We start from the raw sequence: 20,525 nt of genomic DNA, 5'->3' as shown, positions 1-20,525 counted from the left end.
ACCGCGGATCAGCCCGCTGGTTTGACTAGAAAGGGCCTGGGGCCCAGGGCAGGTGCGCAGGTGCGGGACGTTAGGATGAAACTGAATAGGTGTTTTGGGCGTCTAGATTGGGAGGGGCCATTGGAGTCACACTAACAGGTGTCAGCTTTGAAGAAGTGAAGCCACGGATGGCTTTTAAACAGCCGAATGACTCAGTCAGCCTTGTGTCCCTCCACCCCGAGGCTGGCTGTGGATCAGGCTGTCTTTGCGGGTGGAAGGACCGTGGCTCCATAGATGAGCGAAAGAAATGAAAGAGCCCCCTCCTTTGAGTGCGCTTACAGCTTGGCAAGGAGGGCAGATGCGTAAATAATAACCTCAGAACATGATGCGCGGGGGTAATGAGTTAGCCCACGTCTGTGGATATTTGATCAACTGCTGTGTGTTCCGCGCCGGGGATGAAGGGACAGGATGTGCTACTGCCTTCGAAGAAAGGGGCAGTGGATGAGGGAAGAAATAAAGGGAAAGGAAAATTTCAGGTGGTGATAAGAAAATGTAAAACAGCAGAAGGTGATCAGGGGAGGCAGCCCACCAGCCCAGATGGCAGGGCAGGCAGTGGGCAGGGAGACAGGGCATCCTGGGTGGGTCCCCTGGGGCCCAGCAGCCTGGCCGCCTCCTCCCAGAGTTGCCGCCATCACACCTGAGAACAAACCCAGGGCTGACGTGGATTCCTGACTTGGAGCCCGAACAGGCGGAGAGAGGGGAGAAAAAACACCCATCTGTTCCTCCTCTGATGGAACGTGATTCTTCACCCAGTGCTTAAAACCCCGTGCTTCTCCCATTTCCTCTCGGCAGCCACGTGATGTGATATAAATCGCTGAAAATGGGTTTTCCCAGCCGGTTGCCCTGTTGTTTTAATAATGGTTCATTTTCTGCCCTGGGGGAAAAAATATTCCGTGGAGAAATTGGGAGCTGGGGGCTCATTTTGTCTGTGTGTGTGTGTGTGTGTGTTTGTGCGTGCACAGACACGCACACACTTGTGCCTAGCGTCCCCTTATCTCAGAGAAGATTCCAGAATATCATTGAGACACCAAGTCACCTGTCTAGTTGGGTGATTCCCAGCACATCCCCCTCACCTGGACAAAGGAATTCCTTCAGAAACCTGGGCACATTTACTGATCACCTGCTGTATGTGCGCTATACCTGAGCTAGATGCAAGGGTCACAGTGGTCTCCCAGGCCTGGCCTCCCTAGGTCAGCATTCTGGAAGGGGGGAGATTGACATTTAAAAATAATTGTAAATTATTGTGAAAAATTATAATAATTTAAAATAATTGGACTTCTCTGGTGGCACAGTGGATAAGAATCCGCCTGCCAATGCAGGGAATTGGGTTTGATCCCTGGTCCAGGAAGATCCCACATGCAAAGCAACTAAGCCCAAACGCAGCAGCTGTCGAGCCTGTGCTTCCCTGGTGTGGTGGCTCAGACAGTAAAGAATCCGCCTGCAATGCAGGAGACCCAGGTTCGATCCCTGGGTGGGGAGATTCCCTGGAGAAGGGAATGGCAAGCCACTCCAGTATTCTTGCCTGGAGAATCCCATGGACAGAGGAGCCTGGTGGGCTACAGTCTATGGTGTTGCAAAGAGTTGGACACGACTGAGCGACTAACGCCCACACACATACTAGAGCCCGGGAGCCACAACCACTGAAGTTGGCACACCCTAGACCTCATGCTCTGCAACAAGAGAAGCCACCGCAGTGAGAAGCCTGCGCAACTGGAGGGTAGCCCTGGCTTGGCATAACTAGGAAAAGCCGGAGCACAGCAATGAAGACCCAGCACAGCCAAAAATAAATAAAACATAATAATTGTGGAAAACTATGGAATTACAATCATGGAAACCCTTCAGGAGAGAGTCTGTGGTGTGCTGGAGTGGACAGCATCCACTATAGGGACTTTGGGCATCACTACAACCCCATCCATGAAGCAAGAGACCCTTAAGCTGAAACTTGGAGGATAGACAGAGTTGCAAGAGGGAATGCCATCCAGGTCGGGGGAGACCCCTGGGCAAACATCTTAAAGCTTGAAAGAATATGGTGCAGGCTCAGATCCAGGAGAAAAGTCATGGGTCCAGTGTAGGCATAAGTGGGTTACATAAGTGGGTTACGAGGAGTGGTGTGTATCAGTGGACAGAGACTTGGGGACTTTCTCCCTGTTTCTGGGTAGAGAGGGTTTCTCCATGAGATAAAGCCATGACAGTCTTGTGCATATTCAACCTTTAGTCTCAAAACCAGTCCTTGTTTTGCCTATTTGGAAAGAGCAGCTCTGGGAGGCCATGTGGATTGTCAAGGTCACTGCCTCATCTTCCCCATCCCCAACCCTGTTCCTTTCCTCCCTGTAGTGGGTTGAATGGTGGCCCCTCTCCTAAAGATATGTCCACATTCCTACTGCCAGAACCTGTAGATGTGACCTTATTTGGAAAGAGAGTCATTGCGGATATCACTAAATTAAGAATCTTGACTTCTCCAGGGGATCTTCCCAACCCGGGGATCAGACCAGGGTCTCCTGCATTGCAGGTGGATTCTCTGCTATCTGACCCACCAGGGAAGCCTATCTAAGTGAAGAGAAAGACAAATATCATATGATATCACTTATATGCAGAGTCAAAAAAATTACACAAATGAATTTATTTACAAAAGAGACTCATAGGCTTAGAGAACAAACTATGGTTATCAGAGGAGAAGAGGGCAGGGAGAGAGGGAATACATTGGGAATTTGGGAGGTTATCAGAGGAGAAGAAGGCAGGGAGAGAGGGAATAGATTGGGAATTTGGGATTGACATGTACACACTGCTATATCTAAAATAGATAAACAACAAGGACCGACTGTATGGCAAAAAAAAAAAAAAAATCTTGAGATCAAACTGGATTAGAATGAGCTCTAACTCTATTGACCAGAGTCCTTACATTTTGTTTGTTTGTTTCCTTTTTTGACCGCACCTCACAGCATGCAGAACTTCCCTGAACCCATGTCCCCTGCATCAGAAACATGGAGCCTTAACCACCAGAACACCAGGGAATTCCTGACCAGCATCCTTAGAAGAGAAGAGGAAAGGACAGTGGAAAAGGCCACATGAAGATGGCGGCAGAAGTTGGAGTGATGCAGTCACACAGCAAGGCACACCTGGAAACGCCAGACGCTGGGTGAGGCCAAGAGTGGACTCTCTCCAAGGGCTACCTTGACTTTGGCCTGATGATACTGCTTATGAACTTCTAACCTCTAGAACTGTGAGAAAACACATTTCTATAGGTTTTCTGGTTTGGTTTTGCTCTGTTTTATTTATTTAGCTGCATCAGGTCTCAGCTGTGGGTCACAGGACCCTCACTGTGTCATGCAGGATCTTTCATTGCAGGGCACATATTCTCTCGCTGTGGCATGTGGGCTCAGCAGTTAAAGCGTTTGGGCTTCAGCAGTTGCAGCACACAGGCTTAGCTGCCCCGCAGCATGTGGGATCTTAGTACCCCAACTGGGGATTGAACTCCCATCCATCCCCTGCATTGCAAGGCAGATTCTTAACCACTGGGCCATCAGGAAGCCCTGGTTTTGCTTTGTTTTTGTTTTCTGTGGTATTTAAGCCTCCCAGATCATGACTATTTGTTACAGCAGCCACCAGAAGCAAACACTTCTCTGTCCATGGGATTCTGCAGGCAAGAATATAGGAGTGGGTTGCCATGCCCTCCTCCACGGGATCTTCCAAACCCAGGGATCAAACCTGCATCTCTTATGTCTCCTGTATTGGCAGGTGGATGCTTTACCGCTAATGCCGCCTGGGAAGCCCAAATACATTCAATGTCCCCAGCAAATCATTCCAAGAGCCGTCTCTCCTCCCCAGCTCCGGATCCTCCCCCTCTAATCCCCTCTCCTTCCTGCTCCAGTTGACTTTTTGCCCCTGCCCAACTGAGGAAAGGGCTTCATCCTGCTGAATTCAAGGGTGTTTTCTCAGCCTCCAAGATGCTATGCTTCCCGAGTCCTGCTTCCACCTCCCTGGCTGCCTCTGCTCATTGTCTTCTGCTGATTCCTCCTCATCCCTTGTCCTTAATGTTGGAGAGAGAGCCATGGGGCTTGCCCTCTTTATTCCTGTGTCTACTTCTGGTCAGCTCCCTGGGGATCTTGACCAGCCTTGAGGAGTTAAATGCCACTTATATCTAACAATGGTATCTTCCAATGACACCTCCAGCCTGAGCCTCTCCACTGACCTTCAGCTGCCTCCCTGGGTGTCTGCACTTGGAAACCTGATGGGTATGCCCAGGTATAATGTCTGAAACTGAGCTCATTTTAGAAAAATTATTATTTATTTGTGTGTTTTGGGCCACTCTGGGCCTTTGTTGCTGCACATGGGCTAATCTCTAGTTGTGGTGCATGGGCTTCGGTAGTTGTGGCTCCCTGGCTCTAGAGCAAGGGCTCAGCAGTTGTGGGGCATGGGCTTAGTTGCTCCACAGCATGTGTAATCTTCCCGGACCAGTAATCGAACCCATGTCCTCTGCATTCGAAAGTGGATTCTTAACCACTGACCACCAGCAAAGTCCCGAAATAGAACTCTTGATCCCTCCACTCACCCCAAACCTGCACCTCTCCTATCTTCCCCATCTCAGTTAATGGCAGCATCACTGTTCTCCATTATGTAATGGGTGGAATAACACCCCCCAATAATGTGCTGAAGAATTGATGCTTTTGAATTATGGTGCTGGAGAAAACTCTTGAGGGTCCCTTGGACAGCAAGGAGATCAAACCAGTCAATCCTAAAGGAAATCAACCCTGGATATTCACTGGAAGGACTGATGCTGAAGCTCCAATACTTTGGCCACCTGACGTGAAGAGTCAACTCATTGGAAAAGGCCCTGATGCTGGGAAAGATTGAGGGCAGAGCAAGAAGGGGGTGACAGAGGGTGCCATGGTTGGATGGTATCACTGAATCAATGGACAGGAGTTTGAGCAAACTCCAGGAGATGGTGAAGGACAGGGAAGTCTGATGTGCTGCAGTCCATGGGGTCGCCAAGAGTTGGATGTGACTTAGTGACTGAACAACAATGCCTCCCAATTCACGTTCAGCTGGAACCTCAGAATGTTACCTTACTTGGAAATAAGGTCTTTGCATATGTCGTTAGCCAAAGATCTTGAGGTGGTATGTACTGGACCTAGTGAAAGTGTTAGATACTATTGTGCCTGACTCTTTTCAACCCCATAGACTGTAGCCCACCAGGCTCCTCTGTCCATGGAATTCTCTAGGCTAGAATACTGGAGTGGGTAACCATTCCCTACTCCAGGGGATCTTCCCAATCCAGGGATCGAACCCAGGTCTCCTGCCTTGGGGGCAGATTTTCTACTGTCTGAGCCACCTAGGGTGGGCTCTAAATCCAATGATGAGGCATCATTCTAAGAGGAGGCAAAGACACACAGAAAAAAAGATGGAGGTAGAGACTGGGGTGATACAGCTGCAAGCCCAGGAAAGCCAAGGATGGCTGGCAGCCACCAAAAGCCAGGAAATAGGCAAGGAAGGATTCTCCCCTAGAGCCTTCAGAGGGATAACAATCCTCCTCACACCTTGAACTCGGATTTCTAGCCTCCAGAACTATAAGACAATACAATCCTGTTGTCTTAAGCCACCAAGTTTGTGGTTATTTATTACAGCAGCCCTAGGAAGCAAACATAGCTGTGTTCTCCACAACAAGCTCTGAGACACCTTGATTTGAGTACAGGTGATTTACCTGGAAGGCGACTGCAGGAAGCACTGGCAGGGGAGGTGGGGGAAGATAGGGGAGGGAGGGCACCCAGCAAAGAGTGTATTGATGGGGACTTCCCTGGTAGCCCAGTGGTTAAGAATCAGCCTTCCAATGCAGGGCATGTGGGTTTGATCCCTGGTTGGGGAATTAAGATCCCGCCTACCAAAGGGCAACTAAGCTTGCATGCTGCAACTAAGACCCCACACAATCATTTTAACTAAATAAATGTTTGTTTGTTTGTTTTAAAGAGTGTGGGGCTTCCCAGGTGGCCCAGTGGTTAAGAATCTGCCTTGTAATGCAGCAGACACCAGGTTCCTTCCTGGTCTGGGAAGACCCCATATGCTGAGGGGCAGCTAAGACGGTGTGCCGCAACCAATGAGCCCACGTGCAGCAACTACTGAAGGCTGTGTGTCTTAGAGCCTGTGCTCCACAAGAGAAGCCACCACAATGAGAAGCCCACGCACTGCAACGAGAGAGTACCCTTGTTGGCTGCAACTAGAAAAAGCCCTCGAGCAGCAATGAAGACCCCGTGCAGTCAAAAACAACTAAAAAATTTTAATTAATTAATTAATTATTTTATTGAAGGATAATTGCCTTATAGAATTTTGCTATTTCTGTCAAACCTGAACATGAATCAGCCATAGGTATACATATATCCCCCTCCCTTTTGAAGCTCCCTCCCATCTCCCTCCCCATCCCACGCCTAAAAATAAATAAAATTTTAAAAAGAGCACATTCATGAGCAGGTTATACTGGAACACCTAGGGCTTAATTCTCCTCCGTCTCCGGAGACCTGTGGCACCTGCACTTCAGAGTCATCTCATTGAGGGTTGAGGGAGCTGGGGTGTGTTCTTTGGTTGAAGGATGCTCACAGGGCAATGGATTCTCCGGAAGGTCTGGTTACTCCCAGGCAGGTCTGAGCTGCCTCTGCAGCCAGAAGGAGCTGCCAAGCAGAGTTGCAGGTGCTGGTGATATGGAGCCGTTGGACCGACGTGCACAGTGCAATCTCTAAATGCCTCCCATCAACCCGCACTCTTGTGTGACTCCTTCTCCTTGAGTGTGGATGAGGCTCTATGACTTGTTTTTAACCAACAGAATGTGACAAGGGCGGGAATTCCCTGGTGGTCCAGTGGTTAAGACTTTGCCTCCCAATGTACGGAGTGCAGGTTCGATCCCTGATTGGGGACCTAAGATCCCACATCCCTTGCAGCCAAAATCAAAACATAAAACAGGAGGAATATTGTAACCAATTCAATAAAGACTTGAAAAATGGTACACATTTTTTTAAAAATCTTAAAATAAAAAAGAATGTGGCAAAGGTGATGGGATATCCCTTCCACGTCTAGGTTACAAAAACTCAGGGACTTCCGTTTGGGGTTCCTTCTCACTCTCTCTTGCTCATTCTGAGGAAAGCCAGCTATCATGTTGTGAGCTGCTCCATGGAGAGGAGCTGAAGGAGGCCTCTGACCAATAGCCAGTGAGGGACTGAATCCTGCCAACAAAGAGTGAACTTGGACGTGGATCCTCCCCAGTCAGTCCTTCAGACGAGACCATGGCCACAGCCACCATCTTAGTTGCATCTGTGCGAGAGACTCAGAGCAACCCAACTAAGCCACACCTGGATTCCTGAGCCGCATAAACTGTCAAATAATAAGTGCATGCTGTTTTAGGCCACTAGGTTTGGGGATAATTTGTTATGTGGTAATGCTGAGTGCCACAGGGACGTAGGGGAAGGCACATAAACAGTGACTGGTGGGCCTTCCCTGGTGGTCCAGTGGTTAAGACCTGGAGTTCCCAAAGCAACCCCTAGTTGGGGAACTAGATCCCACATGCTGCAACTAAAGAGCATGCTGCTGCTGCTGCTAAGTCACCTCAGTCGTGTCCAATTCTGTGTGACCCCATAGACGGCAGCCCAGCAGGCTGCCCCGTCCCTGGGATTCTCCAGGCAAGAACACTGGAGTGGGTTGCCATTTCCTTCTCCAATGCATGAAAGTCAAAAGTGAAAGTGAAGTCACTCAGTCATGTCCAATTCTTAGCGGCCCCATGGACTGCAGCCTACCAGGCTCCTCCGTCCATGGGATTTTCCAGGCAAGAGTACTGGAGTGGGGTGCAGCAACAAAGATCCTGTATGTTGCAACTAAGATCTGGCACAGCCAAATAAATATTTTTTCTAAGATAGAAAAAGCATCATTAAAAAAAAAAAAAAAAAAAAACAGGGCTCCCTGGGTGACTCAGTAGTAAAGAACCCATCTGCCAATGCAGGAGACATGGGTTTGATCCCTGATCTGGGAAGATCCCACACGCTGCAGAGCAATTAAGCCTGTGCGCCACAACTATTGAGGCTGTGCTCTAGAGCCTTGGAGCCACAACTACTGAAGTCCATGTGCCCTAGAGCCCATACTCCACAACGAGAAACCACCGCAAGGAGAAGCTCACACACTGTAACTAGAGAAAAACCCCATGCAACAACAAAGACCCAGCAGAGTCAAAAACAAATAAATATTTAAAAAACAAAACAGTAACTGGTAAACCATCCACTTGATCACTCTAGACTTCCCCTTCTCTCACATCTTATATCCAGTCCATTCGCAAGCCCTGTCAGTTCAAACTCCAAAATCTGTCTTGAATCCATATACATTTCCCCACTTGCACTGCCACTAGCTCATGTCAAGCTAGCCTTGTCTCTGACTTTAATCAAAGCAGGAGTCCCTCCTCCCCATCAGTCTCCATCCAGCTGATTCTCTCCTGCTAAGAGGCTTTTGTATCATAAATCATACCCTGGCATACAGTAGGTGCTCAGTAATGATGAAGTAAAGTGTCAAGTCAGGCTAGATTGGATCTCGAATCACCCCCAGTCAGCCCCTTTCTCTTCCTGTACCTGCATAAGGAAGAAAATGATATAAGGGAAGAGTTCTTAGTCCACTGGTGCTGACCGTATGGCCCCTGGGGGGCAGCTTGCTGGCCTCACATCTTTCTCCATGCACACACTCTGCCAGTGCTGCCCACTCATGTGTGGAACCAACACTCATTACGTACTTACTGTGCATCTAACTTCTGAGTATGGTATGATCTCATTTAATCCTTGAAGGGAGCAAGAACAAAGCCGGAGGCATCAAACATCTTGTTTTCACACTGTATTACAAAGCAATAGTAATCAAAACAGTATAGTATTGGCACTAAAAAAAAGACACATAGACCAGTAGGATGGAATCAAGAGGCCTGGAAGTAAACCCATACATATTTGGTCAACTAATATTTGACAAAGGACCCAAGAAGATTCAATAGAGAAAAGGTGAAAGTGAAAGTGAAGTCGCTCAGTCGTGTCCGACTCTTTTCGACCCCATGGACTGTAGCCTATCAGGCTCCTCCGTCCATGAGATTTTCCAGGCAAGAGTGCTGGAGTGGATTGCCATTTCCTTCTGCAGGGGATCTTCCCAACCCAGGAATCAAACCCGGGTCTCCTGCATTGCAGGCAGATGTTTTACCGTCTGAGCCACCAGGGAAGTCTGGTTCTGGGAAAACTGGATATTCACATGTGAAAGAATGAAACCAGATCCCTTTCTTATATCACTGGTGAAATGAACTCAAATGGATTAAAGGTTTAATCCTTCATATACACAGTACTGTATATCAAACAGATAAATAATAAGGACCTACTGTATACACAGGGAACTACTTGATACTCTGTAATAACCTGTATGGGAAAAGAATCTAAAACAGAGTGGATATATGCGTATGTATAACTGACTCACTTTGCTACATACCTGAAACTAACACAGAATTGTAAAACAGTTATGTGTGTGTGTGCTGTGCTCAGTCACTGAGTTATGTTGACTTTTTGCAACCCTATGAACTATAGCCCACCAGGTTCCTCTTGTCCTTGGAATTTTCTAGGCAAGAATACTGGAGTGGGTTGTCATGCTCTCCTCCAGGGGGATCTTCCCAACCCAGGAATTGAACCCACATCTTTTGCATTGCTGGTGGATTCTTTGCCACTGAGCCACCAGGGAAGCCCTAAAGCAATTATACTTCAACTTAAAAAAAAACATAATCCTTGAAATGATCCAACCAGGTAGGATTGCCACTATTCCCCATTTTACAGTCAGAGAAACTGAGGTACAGAGCAACAAAGTCACTCACTTACAACTGATTCAGCCAGTCCTAGGTTGGACTGGGATTTGAACCCAGGCCGTTTTAACAGCAGCACTGGGGTCTTCACTGAGATTCAGCTTGTGTCACACATGTAAATTCTCTTGCTTTTGACCAGATGGACATTACTGACTGCCTGTGCACCTAAAGGGAGTTACACCCCTTTGTTTTACCAGAAGATAGTTCTGTCACACTGGGCTGCATCAATGAAAGGCCATTTCTTGCTCTCAGGGAGGTTCTTGACTTGCTGGAGAAACAAGGACATCAATAGCCTTAAATTCTCAGTAATGACAGCAGCCACCTAACCCTGCACTGAGGCACTTGGAATGCATTAATTCTGCCTGGGGAGATTCTGGAAGGCTGGAAGGGCTTCGCAGTATGTGAAGTGATGCCATGTCCATGGGACAGAGGACCCGTTGTCCACGTTTATGCCTTGGGACTGCAGAGAGTGCTAAGCATACAAAAGCCAGGAGTGGGCAAAAGATTTGCTCCAAGTCATTGAGCTGAAAGGCTTCACTGGTGGCTCAGACAGTAAAGAATCTGCCCGAAATGCAGGAGACCCTGGTTTGATTCCTGGGTCAGGAAGACCCCCTGGAGAAGGGCATTGCTACCCACTCCAGTATTCTTGCCTGGAGAATTCCATGGACATAGGAGGCTGAAGGGCTACAGTTCATGGGGTCACAAAGAGTCGGACATGACTGAGCCACTAACACTTTCACGGAGCTGAAGCCACCACAATGAGAAGCTTGTGTACTGCAACAGAGTAGCTCCCACTCGCCACAACTAGAGAAAACGCACGTGCAGCCACGAAGACCCAGTACAGCCATAAATAAATAAATAGCAAAAAAAAATTTAAAAAAGGAATATATCATCTCACAGTTCTGGACATCAGAACTCTGAAATCAAGGTGTCAGCAGGGCCCCGCTCTCCCGGAGGTCTCTAGGGGATGCTCTCTCCATGCCTCTCCCAGCTTCTCGTGGTTGTCAGCCATCCTTGGCATTCCTTGGCTTGCAGACACATCACTCCAGGCTGTCTCCATCACCATGTAGCATTCTCCCGTTGTGTGTCTGTCTCTTTCCTTAGAAGAAATGTATAATATAATTCAGTCATATTGGATTAAGGTCCCACCCTACTCCAGCATGACATCATTTTAACTACACACATCTGCAACAACCTTCTTTCCAAATCAGGTTACATTCAGAGGTACTGGGAGTTAGGACTTTAACATGTATTTTTTTTGGAGGGGGGGACACAATTTACCTTGTAACTCTCTCCTTCCCTTATAGACTGTTTCTTATCACCTCTTCCTGGGCTGCACAGGGGCCCAGTTAAATGCACACACTTCTCCATTTTTTTTCTTTTTTTAATGTTGCAGTGCCTGAGTCTCAATCTATATTTTGTTAACATAAAAATGTTAATAAACAGCTACCCTATCCCTGGTGGCTCAGTGGTAAAGAATCTGCCTGCCAATGCAGGAGACTGAGTTCAATCCCTAGGTTGGGAAGATCCCCTGGAGGAGGAAATGGCAACCCACTCCAGTATTCTTGCCTGGAAAACCCCATGGACAGAGGAGCCTGGCAGGCTACAGTCCATGGGGTTGCAAAGAGTTAGATATGACTTAGTGACTAAACAACAAAACCCTATCCTGAGTATTTTTGGAGATCCAGAAAAATTCAGTGTCATTATATGGGAATACATTGGGCTGCAAATATAAAAATACCTGAACAGCAGTGGCTTAAACAAAAAGTTGCCTTTTTGTCACCAGACAATCTGGAGTTTGGTGCTGCTGGAAACCAACGGCTAACACCACTTAGATTCCCATGGTCACCTAGATCCCTCTAGATCAGTTGTGTGATCTTCACCCCAGCTCGTTGCTGTTGTTAATCCCCATTTTATATATAAGGCAATGGCTGCTGCTGCTGCTAAGTCGCTTCAGTCCTGTCCGACTCTTAGCGACCCAATAGACGGCAGCCCACCAGGCTCCCCCATCCTTGGGATTCTCCAGGCAAGAACACTGGACTGGGTTGCCATTTCCTTCTCCAATGCATCAAAGTGAAAAGTGAAAATGAAGTCACTCAGTCATATCCGACTCTTAGCGACCCCATGGACAGCAGCCTACCCGCTCCTCCATCCATGGGATTCTCCAGGCAAGAGTACTGGAGTGGGTTGCCATTACCTTTTCCGATAAGGCAATGGAGGCTCATATAATAGGCTCATCCTCCCCTGAACCCCTCAGCCAACTTTGGCTTGGGTTTCATTGGCTAGAAATGTGTCACTCAGCCACACTTATGGCCAATGAGAAGCAAGGGAGGCTGGGCGGGAAGCAGAGGACAGGGAATCTGCCAACTAATCAGAGCAAATACTCTGTTAGCAAAGGAAGAAACCAAGAGTGTTGGAGGCAGTAAAAGGTATCTCTCATAATTCTCCCTGCTTCTAGATCTAGAATTATATATTATATACAATATTATATGATATACAATTACATATATAATACACAATTACATTGTGTACTAAGTATTAATACTAGGTATTATGTTTGTAGACTCACTGAATTACTGCAAAAAATAGTTAATAGCGCTTATTTCATGGAATCCTCAACATCTGTGAAGTACATGCTATTATCATCCCATTTTACAGATGAGAAAACTGAGACTCGGACAGGTCCAGTAGAACCTCTTTTATTCATTTAACAAACAACTATTGAGCATCTATTAGATACCAGGTCATTTGAGTACTGAGAATAGAGCAGTGAATAAAACAAAGACTGCCCCCTGAAGTATTAGCCCTCAGGAGGGCATACATTCTAGTTGGGGGTGGGGCTGGGAGGGAAGGAGAGAGGGTACTCAAAAATAAGAGAAACAAAATTAGTTTTGGGAATACCACCTAGTGTGGGCCACGCACTGTTCTGAAGGTGTTCCATCTGCTAAGTCACTTATTCACCCAACAGTTGTATGAGACCAGTTTATTACTATCCCCATTTTAAAAATGAGGGGATTGAAGTTCAGAGAAGTTAAGTAACATGCCCAAGGTCACACAGCCAATAACTGTGAAGCCAGGGCCCTTGGGTTGCGGAGCCTAAGCTCGGGTAAGTAATATAATGCCAGGTGGTGACAAACGAGTGATGGCAAACAGCCTGGCGATGGCTTGGGAGGGTCCTTCTGAGGAGGCGGCACACTAGCACAGATGTGAGTAAAGGGAGGAGGGAGCCGTGGGGACATCTGGAAGGAACATCCAGTGGGAAGCCTAGAGGTAGGAGCATGCCGGGTGTGTTTGGGGTTTAGTGAGGGGCCAGTATAAGGTCTTCCCAAGTGACGCTAGTGGTAAAGGACCTGCCTGCCAATGTAGGAGATGTCAGAGACTTGAGTTTGATCCCTGGGTCAGGAAGATCCTCTGGAGGAGGACATGGCAACCCACTCCTGTATTCTTGCCTGCAGAATCCCCATGGACAGAGAAGCCTGGTGGGCTACAGTCCACGGGTTCACAAAGGATCGGACACCACTGAAGCAGCTTGGCACACGTGAGGAGCCGGTGTGGCTCTAGCAACAGGCCTAGGGTTCTTCTACCCAGTTTGCACATATGACCTTTCAGCATCATCAAAGTCTCATGCCATAGGTTTTCAAAGCTACCCTCGTTTGACAGATGGGGACACTGAGGCTCTGAATGGTTAACCAAGCTGCCGGGGGCGAGGGTGGGGGGGAATACAGGCAGAAAGAGGTGAGGCCTGGATCTGAACCTAGGCAGCCAGATCCCACTGCCCAACCCCATGGGAAACAGTAGGGAGCAAGTGCCAGCAGGCTGGGAGGGCTGGCTGGAGGAGTGGATGTCACCAGGACCTAGAGGGGCTTGAGGAGTAGGAAGTGGGGTAGGGAAGGTGCTACGTGGAGCATAGCACTGGAATCCATCCCTGGGGGCAGTTCTTCAAGGGCAGATTTCCATCGTGGACCCAGACTCCAGTTCCCCCAGGCAGGATCTGCTTAAAGAAAAGGCAGGGATGTGAGCTTCATTAGTGCTTCGGAAACCCCAGGAGCCCCCGGGGGGAGGGGAGGGGGACAGAGGGGGAGAGGGGGATGAAAAGGGCCCGAGAAGGGAGCCATTCTAATTTTGGCACACCTGGCAGGGGGCACAGGGCCACTGAAAAGGAAGCAGCTGGGGCTGGCTGGGCAGGCCCCCGTCATTGTTCCAGCTGGATCCTCTGTCTGGGCTTCAAATGCAAAACCAGAGTAAGGGGGGGTGGGAGGGGGCGCCCGTGGCCTTTGCTCCTCCTTTAGCAGACCAAAGGACCCTGGCGGCTTAGCTCTTTTTCCTAATTTAAAGATATTTTCAGGCGTTTGGGAGCTCCCCTATGGTGAAGCAGGAAGGTTGGAAGAGGGGGAGGGGGCCTTGAAACTCACCGTGGTTGCCACGGAGGATGGGGAGTAGGCCAGGAGCCGGGTGGTGGGGGTACTGGGGGGCATTAAGGGTGGGACACTTGGGAGGGGTGAGGCGGTCCATACTGTGACTTTGGCTCTCTTCTGCCGCAGTTTCCCCTCTCTGGAACCTCCGCATGCCTCTCCAGAAGGTAGGATGGATGTAGATGTACCCAAACCTCCTTCCCGCTAAGGGGGCTCTTTGGGGTCAACCCTGGAGGCCTTGAGTTGGGGGACACTGCGGGTATTGCCCCATGCCAGTCCCTGGGCAGGGCAGGATGCCCAGAGAGAGACGGATGGAGGAGGTTGTTCCCTCTTCGTTTGCCACCCCTGGTGCCAGGACAAGAGGGTTAGGAGACAGGCCAATGGGGTGCAGCCACCTCCTTGAAGGGGGGGCTCCTAGGCTGGAGTCTTGGGGTGGGGACAGTGCATAGGAACCAGCAATGAGCCGGCGGGAGGCCTGGGCTGGAGGGCGGGGAGGAGCCCCGCGACAGCTTGGGGTGGGGTGGGGTGGCCCTTCCCTCCGGTCCAGGCGCCGCTCTGCCTCCTGCTCCCATTTTCTTTCACTGCCTCCTTCCCTCGCCCCGCCCACTCCAGCTCACCTCCCTTCCCGGCCCCCGCCCTCCCCGCTCCTCACCTCCCCAGCCTGTCTCCCACCCCCAGCTCCGGCGTGCTCTCCTGTCACTCTCGGCGCCACCTCCTCGGGCGGCCTCTCTTTTCCCTCCTTCCGGTTCCCAGCCATCCTCGCCCCCCTCAGTACCGCCCTCCCCGCCACCCGTCCCCAGCCCGCCGGCCCTGCTCCCGCCTCCCCTTCGTTCTCCCAGCCCCTTCCCTCCCTCCCTCTCTCTCTCCTCCCTTCCTCCATCTCTGCCCACTTTCCCCAGCTGGAGAGAGGGCCGCACTCCCCGCTCCTGCCACCCCCTCTCCCTGGGCCGGCGGGCTCGGCTCCGCGCCCTCCCCTCCGCCGGGGCCGCCGCCATCTTGCAGGATGCCGGAGAGGAGCGCGTGCGGTCGAAACAATACATCTTTTATGAAGCGCCTCCTGCCCCCGGCCTGGAAATCTTACATTAACGCGGCATTGATTTCCCTCGGAATGGAGGGGCCTTGGGCCCCCTCCCCGACCACCACCCGGAGGCTTGGGCTCTTAAGGGGCAGCCCCCGCGGGCTCGCTCGGCCGTGGGGGGCGCCGGGGACCCGGCAGCCAGCCTTAGGCGTTGATTCCTAGAAGAAGGGGTTTCGGGCTTCTGGTTTTCTAGTAACTCCTGAACTGAAGGAGCCCCTCGTCGGCATTGGCCGGAAAAGGCTCTGGAGATCCTGGGTTGCCCCTGGGACCCGCTTTCTGCTGCCACGCCGTCTGGGACACGCCCGCTCCCAGAACCCGCTGTGCCTCCTCCTCCCCTCCCGGCCCAGTTTCCTTCCCCTCTTCTCTTCCATCTTGCTACCTCACTCCCTTCCTTTCCGTTTGCTGCCTCCCTCCTCCTCTCTTGTCTTCTCCCCGTACCCACCTCCTCGTGCTGACTGCTCCCTCCTCCCACACCCCCTTCCCTGCGTGCTAATGACCGCGAAGCCGGCAGCTCCCCGGCTGTTTCCGGGGGAGTCTAGTTTGCAGCCAGGGGAGATGCTAGAGCTATTGGGGGTTGGAGTGGGGGGAGAAAAATTATACACATAAATCTAGGATAATGACGTTGGTGCTAATGGGGCTGGCAGCCGCAGCGCCCAACCTCCTCCTCCCCACAAGGATCGGGCGGGACTTCCAGGGTCTCTGACGACCCATGGCCCCTGTCATCTCTAAATGGTCTACACTGGCTGTACGGGGTCCAGACTAGTTTGGGTCACCTCTCATACGTCTGGTCACTGGGTCTCCGTTCAATTTGTAGCTTGCTGCTTACCAGCCCTGCAGTCCAGGGACAAGCAGGGTCCAACTTAAGGACAGGTAGATTTTCTGGGTCTGAGGCCCCCTCCCGTACCCCACCAGCACCCTGGATCCCCACCTCTGGGTCTCCTGAGGTCACTCCGCCCAGAACCTGACATCTTTCATATAATTGACAAGTCAGGCTTGAATTTTCTTCCCTGTTCCCCATTTCTGAGCTGTGTGACCTTGGGCAAGTCACTTGACCTCTCTGAGATTCTGTTCCCTCCAAATTGTGGATGATAATGTGCATGCATGCTAAGTCGCTTCAGTTGTATCTGACTTTTTGCGACCCTATGGCCGGTAGCCTGCCAGGCTCCTCTGTCCATAATAACTGGCTTCAAATAGAGCCTGAATTCACTTACTTCTTCCCATTTCTGTGTCCCACACCCTTGTCCTGTCCCTGTCAGGATTACTTGGCTTATCACAGTTGCCTCTGCCTTGAACTCCCTGCTTCAACCCTCTCTGCTGTCAGGACTGAGTATTCAGGACGCTGTAGTCCATCCCCACGGCTCTTAGATTCAATCTAAATCCTTCACTCAGCCTCTTCTGGATCGCTCTCCCATTTCTTACTCCACTTCGGCCCCACTGAGCCTTTGTGCTAGCTGTTTCCCCACCTCTGGAGGCGCTGTTCCCCCTAGATTTTACATAGCTGGTTTGACTTTCATCTTCAAGCCCCAGCTCCATCTCACCTCCATGGGATCTTCCCCACCACCCCAGTTGCTCTCCATCCACCACTTTTCCAGCACCCTCCGCCCTCTGATCCTGCCTTGGTTTTGTATTTTCATGTGTACAGTATGCCTCACCACTTGCCACTGGAACACAGTCTCTTTTTAGACCCTGACTCCTGTTCTCATTGTGTCCAACAATTTCTGGCGCCTGTTCGATTTTCAGATATGTGTTGAATAAGTAAGTTAAATAAATAAGAATGTTGTGACTATTTAAGGGTATGACTGATGTAAATAGGAGATCCTGGGTTCGTATCCCAGCAGGACCTGTTGATTTTGAGCTTCCCTGGTGGCTCAGATGGTAAAGAATCTGCCTGCAGTGTAGGGGACCCAGGTTCTATTCCTGGGTAAGGAAGATCCCCTGAGGAAGGAAATGGCAACCCACTCTAGTATTCTTGCCTGGAGAATTCCATAAACAGGGAAGCCTGGAGGGTTTCAGTCCATGGGGTCCCAAAGAGTTGGACACAACTGAGCAACCAACACTTTCACTTTTCACTTCACTGATGTAAAGTCCTTGACATATCACAGATATTCAATAAAGCAGGGCACCTGCTTTCTTCATGATGATGGAACTAGGAAAGGATAATCTTGTTCTTGTGGTCACTCCCAGCCCAATATCTGGGGAGAAAATTCGGAGTAGGACATGTTCTTCCAGAAGGAAGAAATTTGCAGGAGGAGGAAGGGACGACAGAGGATGAGATAGTTGCATGGCATCACCGACTTGATGGACTTGAGTTTGAGCAAGCTCTGGGAGTTGGTGTTGGACAGGGAACCCTGGTGTGCTGCAGTCCGTGGGGTCACAAAGAGTTTGACACTGAGCGACTGAACTGAACTGAACTGATATCTGACAAAGGACTCATATTCGGAATATATAAAGAGTATCTACAAATCAAGAAAACCAAACTGATAGCAGAGTTGAAATGACAGTTATCAAAATGGCCAATAAGCTTTTGGGAAAATGCTTAGTGTCATTGGTCATCACAGAAATGTAAATAAAACCACAATGAAATATCAGACTCACCAGAATGGCTAGAATGAAAAACTGCTAATGCTAAGTGTTGTTGACAATCGCTTCTCGGCCTTTTGGCTAAGATCAAGTGTAGTATCTAAGTGTTGTTGACAGAATGTGGAGAAGCTGGAATCTTGATGCACTCTTGGTGGGAACGTGAAACGCTATAACCACTTTGGAAAACTAGCACTATCTCCTAAGACTACACGTAACACCTGCCTTACTACCCACCAGTTCTACTCCTGGGTACTTACCCAACAGACATGTGAACTTGTGTTTCCCAAAAGACACATATAAGAATGTTCATAGCAGCTTTAGTCACAGTAACCAATTATTGCAAACAATTCAAATATCCATCAACAGTAGAGCAAGGAAACAGTAATTCTTACAACAAAATACAACAACAAAAAAGAACAGGCTAATAACACCAGAGGTTGAACATAACATGAAAGACACAAGATACAGAAGAGGACACACGGTTCCACTTACATGAAGTTCAAGCACAAGTAAAACTAACCCGTGATGATAGAGTCAGATTGGGGAATACTGAGTTTCAGGAAAGGGCGTAAGGGAACTTTCTGGAAGAATGGACCTGACCTCTCCTGAGCTGGGTGGTATAGACACACAAAAATTCATCAAGCTGAAACAACATCTGATCACTTTACCTTATGCAAATTATACCTCATTCAAAGGGAAGAAAAGGAAAAGTGCAAAACAAAAGAAAAAGTCCCCTAGAGCTATAAGTGACCTATATGCTGAGTGAATCCTGCCTGACACTTCCCTCCTCAGATGTTTCACAACAGTCTTTGGTGCAGACAAAAGTTGGAAAATTTAAGCAGCTGCCCCAGATTCAGGAGTGGGGGCCGAGGGTGGGAGTGCCTCTCCCCCGTGTCCTGGGACTTGGACTTCTAGTCTCCACTGGCCCTGAAGAGTAAGTGGTCCAGTCTCAGAGCAAAAGAAAGCTCTTAAAGTTTCTTTTCTACCCCTCAACTTCTCCAGCCCAAGCTGTGGGTCCAAGCAATGTTTCTGTACCAGAAACTGCTAGTGAATCTGGTTGCTATGGCAATGGGGCCACAAGGCCCCCAGGAACCATTGCTTCATCTCATCGCATGGCCGGGGTGCTTTTCCCCGATAAAAGTGAAATGAGAATCAGGAGAGGGGAAGCCCCCTTCCTCTGATCTTGAAAAAGATGCTTCCCCCTACCAGTTTTGCCCCAAACCCCTCCCTGATTTGGCAAGAAAGGTCTGAGTGGAACTCAATGGTTAAGAAGGGAGAGGAAGGGGACTTCCCTGTTGGTCCAATGGCTAAGATTCCAAGCTCCCAATGCAAGGGGCCTGGTTTGATTCCTGGTCAGGGAACTAGGTCCCACATGACTCAACCAAATGTCCCGTATGCTGCAAGTAAGACCCAGTGCAGCCAAATAAATAAACACTTTTTTTTTTTTTAAGGAGAGGGATGGGTACACGTGGTCCCTGGGTTATTATACTAGCCACCCACCGCCACCCGCCACCAGCTCCAAGAAAAGCCCAAGAAAATATAGTCTTTCTCCAGCTCTGACATTCTTCCATTTGTTCACCTGTTCTTTTCCATGGGAGTTATGGGGTTGTGGGTAGAAAAAGCACTGCATTTGGTAAAGGAAGGTCAAGGGTCCAGCAGCCTCACTGTGGGGCCTCAGCTCATTCTTTAACCTTCCTATTTCCACTTTCACAAAACTGAATCTCTAAATCCTACTTTATAGTGTTATTGTGAGACTTAAGTGGATTAACACGGGAAAAGCGATTAAACAACTTGTAGCACACAACTGTCACTCAATACGTCTATTACCGTTTTTATGGTCCCGGTCCTTTTATGTGTAATGATGTAGCGAACTCTCACAGTGACTTTGTGGCATAGCCATGGTTATACCCATTTCATGGATTAGGGAACTGAGGTTTGAGCACTCTTGGAAATGAGAGCATTCCCCAGACTCTTAGTAATCCTGGACCCTTGAACCACCCAAGCTGACAGCTCTAAAATGGACCCATGGCCCCCCACTGAGGGTACAGAGAAGGGCTGCCTGCCCTCTGCCTCCTTCTCACTTCCTGTATGTTAAGAGTCACAGCTGCTTCAGGACTTGTGTCTGGATGGCTTCCTGATCCTGTCCCTTGCTCATTTACATTCCAGAGGGGATATGTGAAAGTGAAGTCACTCAGTCGGGTCCGACTCTTTGCGACCCCATGGACTGCAGCCTACCAGGCTCCTCCGTCTGTGGGATTCTCCAGGCAAGAATATTGGAGTGGGTTGCCATTTGCTTCTCCAGGAGACCTTCCCGACCCAGGGATTGAACCTGGATCTCCCGCATTGTAGGCAGACGCTTTACCGTCTGAGCCACCAGAGTTGACTCTTAAACAACCAGGGGATATGAGGTAGGATAAATTAGTTCCCATGTGGCCTTCAAGACCCACTTTCAGGACTCCCCTGGTGGTCCAGTGGATAAGACTTCAGGCTCACAATGCAGAGGGCTTGGGTTCGATCCCTGGTCAGGGAACTATATCCCACATGGCTTTACTAATTCATATGACACAGCTAAAAG

At 49.4% G+C, this 20,525-nt stretch overlaps 1 long non-coding RNA gene and 1 pseudogene across 2 annotated transcripts; one reads left to right on the top strand and one right to left on the bottom strand.

The window, feature by feature from the left end:
• Positions 1-8,871: 8,871 nt before the first annotated feature.
• On the bottom strand, positions 8,872-17,203 carry LOC100335404 (uncharacterized). Of its 2 annotated transcripts, none has more exons than XR_807619.4 (3): positions 15,374-17,203; positions 14,012-14,102; positions 8,872-13,871 (listed from the first exon to the last, which is right to left on the bottom strand). It is a non-coding gene; the product is annotated as an uncharacterized lncRNA (long non-coding RNA). The 2 variants fall into 2 exon arrangements; XR_001500569.3 differs by lacking the exon at positions 15,374-17,203 and adding an exon at positions 14,945-15,107.
• An 808-nt stretch (positions 17,204-18,011) lies between these two features.
• LOC112447643 (uncharacterized) lies at positions 18,012-18,101 on the top strand (annotated as a pseudogene).
• The last annotated feature ends 2,424 nt before the right edge of the window (positions 18,102-20,525 follow it).

This window comes from Bos taurus, chromosome 7 (genome assembly GCF_002263795.3).
Source record: "Bos taurus isolate L1 Dominette 01449 registration number 42190680 breed Hereford chromosome 7, ARS-UCD2.0, whole genome shotgun sequence".
NCBI lineage: Eukaryota > Metazoa > Chordata > Mammalia > Artiodactyla > Bovidae > Bos > Bos taurus.
This window is presented reverse-complemented; position numbering and strand designations above follow the sequence as displayed.